Genomic DNA, 9,082 nt, shown 5'->3' on the forward strand with positions numbered 1-9,082 from the left:
TTTAAATGCCAATTAGTTTGCGTTCAGTATTGCTTGAACACGTGCTTGTATTTACTGTAAATATTATGACTCTTCGTCATCAGCCTTAGTCACCAGCATACATTGGATGTAAAAACTTTGTACGTGAACGTTGCCTAAAAGCAAATTATACAGCAGATTATATTGACAGAATTGAACAAATCTTTCAATAGATAAACCAAACATGTTATTACAAGAATAACTATATGGTAATTAACCTTTTGTTTTATTTAAAATTGCAATATCAATAGAAATTATAAAATAATGTGCATTGAAAACAGAACAATCCTGACAAGAATGGCTACTTAACCTGTATTAATCTTAGTTCCCCTCATTAAAATGGATCCAAGAGCAAGGAATAACAAATCTTTGTGCAGTGCTATCTGCAGCCATTCAGACTATCCACACTAAAGGAAACGCAGGACAATGTTGATTAAACGAATACCTAAGTAAGGAGTCGGTCCAATAATTGCTGGCTCCATTTAGACGTTGCATAAACTACTGAATAGAACAATTTGTCGGTGCACCCTTTAGCAGTTCCTTTAAAAGAGTCGACATTTCCAAAGGTACGTTTGGATCGTTCTGATACCTCGTTAGTTATCTCGGCTTGCCGCTAAATAATTGTAGCAGAATTGTCTTCGGTACGCATTTGATCTGAATTAAACATAACAGCTGAAGCAAATGGAGTTCAATTTCGAATGGTAGAAGAAACAATCGAAGTACGAAAGTGGTCAGTGAGATTTCTATCTTAAGTTCATGGAATAGAATAGAATTTAAAATAGATGATCCATTGTTGTTAAACATTATTGCTAGTGAATAATCAATCTTAGTGTTTATACTTTAAAACATAAAATATAATGTAAAATATTGGAAGAAGTAGTTTTTAATGTACGCCGTAAGTACGGAAGCGGGTGCAATTTAACTGTCCGTAGTCTTTATTTACTGGCATTGAGTGATATATTTACAGACAAATGTGATAGTTTAAACAGCGATTCTGTTGTATTTGAATTACTTCTCAACGTGTTTCACATTCACGATTGTACACACACATGTTTAGCGTTTTCTCATTAAGTATTAAAACGGTTTATCATTATACCTTTATTAAATTATACAACAAGAAACAAATGCATGTCCTCTCCTTGGCCTACTAAAGGTAGGCAACCCATCTGTAATTTTAGATGTCTATGGGCAGCAGTCCGGTGGCTATTTCGGCGAACCCAGGTGGCTGTTTGTTCGTTTTCCACCACATAATATGAGAAACCAATAAAAGCCTAGAGACCAACTAGTGTCATCAACAAACCAACTACCAAGTTACTACGTAGTGTCACGGTCTGTACCTACGTTTTTTATATTGAAAAAGCTAGCGCTTGACCACGATCCCACTCAATGAGGTGGTCTAAAGTTGGTTCGCGCTAGCTTTGTAAATGCCTATTCACACTACTCTTGAAGGCCTCCATGTCGAACTTTGACGGAAAAACTGACAACGGCAACTTATTTTTTCGCACAATCCATCCATACTTTCTTCGGGTCTTCCTCTACCATAACATACTAGAGTGTGTTGTATAAATATGTATGAGTACAAAAGAGGAAAGCATTGTTTTTCGTGCCTGTACAATATCATCAAAGTACCTTAGAATATAATCTATATAATATATAATCTATAATATATAAAAGAAAGACGGAGTCGCGGGAAAAAGCTAGTTCACAATATATCGTAAGGATAAAGATATCTAATTACCTTTCTCGCTACGTTCACTATCTAATCAAATACTAAAATATAATACTTTGGACTTCAATAAATCGTAACCGATATTACTAATGACATCAATTAAATAATCATTTAAAAATCGATTTTAAAATATCGATTTAAGAGAACTAGTTGATGTGAATTATGACCGAATAGCGTGCAATGAATTATTCATTATGTAAAGTGCATTACATTTCTTGATAGAAAAATTTACCTTTCATTTCTAATTTGATAGAAATTCTTTCGGACCCAATTTAAACAACGTCTTAACATAATTTTACGATTTTAATAATAAAAACTTTTCATGTGTTTTAAACAAGTATTACAACAGTAGAAACTCACAATTATTTTGAAGTTATTAGTGTAAATATGTATTGGGTAAAGGAAGTATGTAATTGTATTTAGCAGAACCGAGCTGTTAGAACTGAACGTGAGATATGAATTAAACGATCACTGATAGGCTTTACATATTTAATGTGCCACTATATCACTTTAATTGGATAAGTTTTTCCCCTGACGCGTTGTTTGAACGAAGATGTGTAAGAAAAAATCGTGCACGAGTGGAATGTCATTCATCTTTACGAGATATAGTATGGTCTAAGTTAAAAGATTTTGTGGTTTTAGTTCATACAGTAAATAAAATACTGTTAATTCAATATAAAAAAACAAAAATCAAAGCTTTAAACAAAAGGCTTCTAAAAAGGTTTTAAAGTTTATATTAAGACTAGCTGTGGCCTGCGACTCCGTCGGCGTGGGATTGAAAATAAAAGCTTAATTAGTATCTTATGTGTTCTTCTAGACTATGTTCTAAATCTGTACCAGATTTCAGCGAGATACCTTTAATTTTTCTGGAGATATCTTCTAACAAACATCCATCCATCCATCCAACCATCCATCCGTCCATACATCCAAACTTTCACATTTATAATATTAGTAAGATTTTTACCGTCACTCAAGAATTAAAGATTAATCTGAGCACCCTATCTATCTATATATATAAAAAAGTCGTGTTAGTTACACTATTTATAACTCAAGAACGGCTGAATCGATTTGACTGAAAATTGGTGGGCAGGTAGCTTAGAACCAGGAAACGGACATAGGATAATTTTTACCCCGTTTTCAATTTTTTATTCCGCGCGGACGGAGTCGCGGGTAAAACCTAGTTATTTATAAAACAAAGCTTGATTTGCTTATGAACATGGAAATTGTTATGTTTCCATTGCGAAAGACAAATACAAAAACATGTTGATATCCCTTTCATTATCATTGATAAAACTTACGACAACGATATGTTCTTGAATAAGAGTTTCGGGAATTAAAACATATAAGTAGACAAGATGAAATATAATTTAAGAAATAACGTAAAAGTTTCTGTCTTACACCACAACACATAGAAGGTAATATTGTAGATTAGTACGTCTGAAGTGTCAACATTTTCTGTCCGCCGCAAAGAAACAAAGTGGTATTAATTTTTTCTCTATTGTCATAAATACGAGTTTCCGAACGAATATATCACTTTGTAGTGCGATTTGTTAGATGTTGATCGCGAGAGGGTTTTTAAACGAGCGTTTATTTACTGACGGCTAGATGGCGTTGGAATCATATTTTCCTGTTTTCTTTCCAGTTTTTATTAACGCTCTCCTAATCGGTATGGTCTTGGTACATTCATTCAATTACCGAGTAATGTATTAAAAAAATAATCCTTCCAATTAACTTGACATAACATAGCAAGATTTTGTTCTTATTGTTTAATAGTTTCATATTTCATTTGGAAAGAAATCTTAAGAAACAGGTTTTCCTAATTTCTTTACTTATTTCAGAATTTAATGAACATAGAAGGGATTCGTTGCTCAGTAAATCTCACAAAATCAATTCATTTACACTAACCTTATATTGAAGTATAGTAAAACATGTATTTCTTATGAATAACCATATAAACGTACAGACGAAAAGATAAATAACAAATTAATTTATTAATTATTATCATTTTATGATTTACGCACAAAAGATCTGTAGATTTATGGTATAATTATATGACCATAAATAATAGATAATACGAAATTGCATTAACGTACTATTCAATAACACATAGAGAAGCGATAAATAATAAAATCGATTTTCCATTACGCTATTCAATACGAGAAACAGAACTGGAAACTGTTATGAAATTTGAAAGTGTTCGTGTAATGCAACACGGGGGTCAAAGATCGAATATTAAGACAAACCATTCACACAACGCAGTCCCGGTTCTAAAAGCTATTTGGCTCCAATTAAATGGGAATGAATTGGCGCCTCCCATGAGGATATCAATAAAACGCGGTCCAATTTGCGTATACACATAGCCTCGGGATTATTGCAAAGAATAAATATAAAACAGACAGCATAATCAATATAAAATAAATGAAAGTTACTTTTGATAACTTAATCCGAAGTCTCATAGTGTAATGTATTTATAACTTTTATATTTTTACTATTTGAAATTGTTATGATTTTTGACATGCTTCCAATTAAATACTATACCTACCCACGCGGAATTAAAAAAAAAACTTAATATATAGCATATGTGTTCTTCCAGACTATGTTCTATATCTGTGCCAAATTTCATCAAGATCCGTTGAGACGTTCCAGAGATACCTCCAAAGAAACATTTATCTAAACTTTCGCATTTATAATATTAGTAAGAAGTAAGATTAAAATTGAAATCTCTGAGAGAGAGAGAGTTTTCTGCCTACATTCAATTTTTCGTTGCATGTCTGCAAGATAAGTTCTCACACGGGCGAATAATTTATGGAGGAAGCAATGGCTATTGCTATTACGAGCGGCGTTTTATCGAATAGACTATGTTTTGTGTGAATTCTTCGCTTTGTTTCACTTAAAACAGATAACAAATAAATTATAACACAAGAAAAATAAGTAAGCAGTGTTACATCTAATAACGACAACATTTGAAAAAGAATATAGAGAGGTACATCACTAGATCCTGTAAAGAAATGTATAGACAGCAAGAAAAATGACATGATGAAGGAAGTGACGATATATATGAGAAGAAAATTCGATCTGGAGAACGAAAACTTAGTGCTCTGATCTTACATAAGTGAGATAATGAAGTCATCATCAGCTCACTATACGTCCCCACCGAGGGGCTCGGAGCCTACCCCAATTTAGGGGTGACTAGGGGTTGGTTGACTTCACACATATCATTGAATTTCTTCTCAGATATGTGCAGGTTGCATCACGATGTTTTCCTTCACCGTAAGAACGTCGGATAATGAAGTAAAAGTAAGTAAATATTATTTAACGTGAACACTTACAATAATCTTTTAATCAAACATAATAATTTAACTTCTACAGACTTCATATTTATTAAGTTATTACTCCTGATACAATTATGACTTCAGATTTTTTCCACGAAGCATCATGGAACTTTCTAGATATAATTCCGGAGATGTATTAAGAGATTTAACTCAACATCAATGGGCCATTCCAACGAGAGGTCGTAATTAAAACGAGGCACGACTTTTAATAAATAATATCGAGTAAAACCGGGTGCGCGGTGTGTTCGCGACATTGCATGTCATCACGTACGGACCCGGGTATTTATTTCAATATCGGATTTCAATTTATTACTCGGCCGGTGCATGTTAACACTTACTATCTTTGAAAATTATTTTACTAACCTCTTGAGAGTGGGAACGTATAAATATGCAAGATATCTTCGACCCACTTCTTTCTGGTCTGCTTTCTATGTGTTTTATTTCTTTAGGTTCTTATCTTCTAATATTACATCTTTTGTAAATGTCTGTATGATACAAAATTATTTTAAATTAGATTATCCGGAACATACCGTTACGTGATACAAAAATATATGCACATTTATTTGTTACTAAAACAAAGAAAGCCTGTGTCTGTTTTAGCGATTAATGTACGCGTACCTATTAGTCTTTTGGCTGATGCCTTTTGAGTGGCTGAATAAATTTACCATCAATTTATATTTAAAAAAAAAACATTTTCCTGAAGTCTTACGTCGTTTTCAGTAATTAAGAACTTGTTAGTTCCAACAAATATAGGTTGTTTAGAAATCACGGGTGTGCATCGTAAATTTAATAGCTGTCTAATAAACTGCAACCACTTTGCTATGCCACAAAAAGGAGTTCTTACTATTAGCTAACTATAGGTGTAGTGATAACAATACGTTTTCATACAAGTTTTTCCGCAGTTTACTTACAAGGTTATACAGAATGTTTTAAAATAACTAGGTCTTGTCCTAGATTCGTCTTTTCGTTGTATATCAGAATATACAACTTGAATGTGTTACTAAAAACTGGGACACCCTCTAATCTTTCCGCTTCTAGTCAACAAAACAATAATCAATACGTGTTCAGAATAGAACCGTGCGAGAGTTATTCGAAGATGAGCATACTTAGTTCACGCAAACAGTTAACCAGTTAACTGATCCGGTCATTGTTGACCTGCACGTGACAAATGTTAATGTTTGGTTGGCACGGAAACTTCTAACGGTTTAGAACCTGTGCCGCGGAAATATTTTGATACGAGTACGTGGATTTTACAATTAAACTGCAAGTCATAAATCTTTTGTTAGCTCTGTGGGAATATTACTCTGTGCTATTAAGAATTGCTATTTCTTTCCTGGCGTTATGTGTTAGAAAATACGAACAGTTAACAACGTCCAGGAAAAGGTTGAGGTCTATTATAACTGATTTTTTGCAATTTTAAACTTTTGTTACTGACTGCTTGAGCAATTACTGTATGGTGGCTTTAACTTCTGGATACCTTCGGCTATAAAATTAAAAAAAAAAAAAACAATTACACTTCCTTTATCCATCTGATTTAAATAATCTCGACAAGTTTCAGTGTGTTTATGAAACAATTCTTTTTCGAGTAACTTAAAAGCCTTATATAGTGTTGTACTATATCTTCTTCGTAAAAAAAGTAAAACCCAGTGACATTCAATTAAATAGCAATCATCTCGGAGCACAATGCATTCACAAGTACGGAGGTATTACTAGCGGACAGGTAATAAATATTACCTTAATTATTGTTGTAACTACAGCAATTTGTCGTAAAAATCGCATAAATTCTTCCGAAATAGTCAAACAGATGTGTTCCTTGCGCCGTACAATGTTGTAATTACGTGTGAATTTGTAAAATTTCATGTTAACAAGGTGTTCGTGACGTTATACTTTTTCATCTGCCATATCCAAGCTTATACGACCTGTGGAGTTTTAATACCAAGGGAAGTACTATAGAATATTTTAGTATTAAGATACATTTCAGATTGAAAAGACGGAAGTGATTGTACTTACGTTATTTTAAGCACAACTTGTATAGTAAAACGATCTAAAGTTTTTTTTTGTGACTGAGTAGTCACTGTTTGTCTTGAAGTGGCATTTACATCTTCACTGGATTTGAGGTGGCAGTGCGTAGATGGCGCTTAGCCTAAATCTCGTTTAACGATACAGTGATAGTTCTAAATCTGAGGCTTCAAAAAAAGCTTTGTTCACATGAAACTTATGAGGCCACTATAGAAAATATTACGAGTACATACAATGAGCGCTTGTTTTTAAATTCATTCGCTTTTTTCTACTAACGTTGTTTTTGTTTTTTTTTTTAAATTGTGCACCACCGGCTGCGGAATCTCATGACTCAAGCAACCAGCGCTTAGGTTTGCAGACAGGAACCTCCTCACTATGCGTGCGGTTTCTAAAATAACAGTTAAATAACCAGACAGTCCATAAGACAAAGGCTAAATATTGATGCGATTTATTATTATATCTAGCTGTCACAAGCGACTCCGTCCACACGGAATATAAAAAAACCTGATATGTAGCCTATGTGTTCTTCCAGACTATGTTCCATATCTGTGCCAAATTTTATCAAAATCCGTTGAGCCGTTCTGGAGATATCTTCAAACAAACATCCATCTAAACATTCACATCTTATATATATATAAAAGAAAGTCGTGTTAGTTACACTATTTATAACTCAAGATCGATCGAACTGATTTAGCTGAAAATTGGTGGGCAGGTAGCTTAGAACCAGGAAACGGACATAGGATAATTTTTACCCAGTTTTCTTTTTTCTTTTTTTTTTATTCCGCGCGGACGGAGTCGCGGGTAAAAGCTAGTTTATAATAATTAGTAAGGTTATTTATTTTCATACCGATGATTCGATAGGAGAATATTATTAGCATAAAATAGTTATGTATAAACAACTGCTGCAACTAAACATAACATATTTACGATTACGTTTAGTACAGCTGGGTTTTAATCATTAAAATCTATAAGGCGAAGTAAAAATAAAAATGTCAGATAAAAATCATTGCGATATTAATTTTCTTTTTTAATTTTGCTACTAGATTAAACGCATGAATAAAAGGTTATTTTTAATTATCAGATTTTAAGATAAAAAGTGGGTGTAAACTCGTTAAGGATCTGCCGTGAAATTGGCGATAAATTAAAAAAAATAAGGCACTTTTAAATATTTTTCGTGAACAACTGCTGTCATCGGGTGATATATAATTTATACATCAACTATGTAGGAAATGTTTACGAGGCCTTTACTAAATCAAAATCAAGACGTAATCTTAAATCTGTCCTTCAAGACAAATACTAAAGTTATCATAATTATTTGAAGTTAAAAAAATGATATTACTTTTTAACTTTAGGATGATGGTACACTTAAAGCTAAGCTAATAATAGAGGTGCGCTATAGATTACTATCAAACAGAACGACCAAGAACTAATTTTATTCAATTACGCTTCATGAAATAAAGTCAAGAAAATCTAAGAAGTAATAACCCTTTGCAAAACAACTACTGAAAATTTTAGAAACAAAGACTTCTTCTTACTAATATTATAAATGCGAATGTTCAGACGGATGGATGGATGGATGTTTGTTTGAAAGTACCTCCAGAAAGGCTGTATGGATCTCGATGAAATTTGTCATAGAGGTAGATCATAGTCTAGAAGAACACATAGGCTACTATTTTTTTTTTTTTAATTCCGCGCGAACAATCACGGGCGACAGGTAGTAATTTATAAGTGTAACAAGAGTAGGTTGCTATTTTGATGATGCCAGTAAATTTGCGATTTAAAAATTCTTAATAAAAATATCGTAGTCGACGTCACCAAGTGGCTCATTACAAGTCACAAGTCGCCAATTAACATTACGGGTCCCGTATCTCCACTTAGTGTAATAAAAGCCTGCACGTACGTAAATTGTAAGTCGAAAATAATAAATTTCACGAAAATCTCCACTGTGCCACGGTTATGACACTTAATTGAAAATTCGGTTATC

Source organism: Papilio machaon, chromosome 12 (genome assembly GCF_912999745.1).
Source record: "Papilio machaon chromosome 12, ilPapMach1.1, whole genome shotgun sequence".
Classification (NCBI taxonomy): domain Eukaryota; kingdom Metazoa; phylum Arthropoda; class Insecta; order Lepidoptera; family Papilionidae; genus Papilio; species Papilio machaon.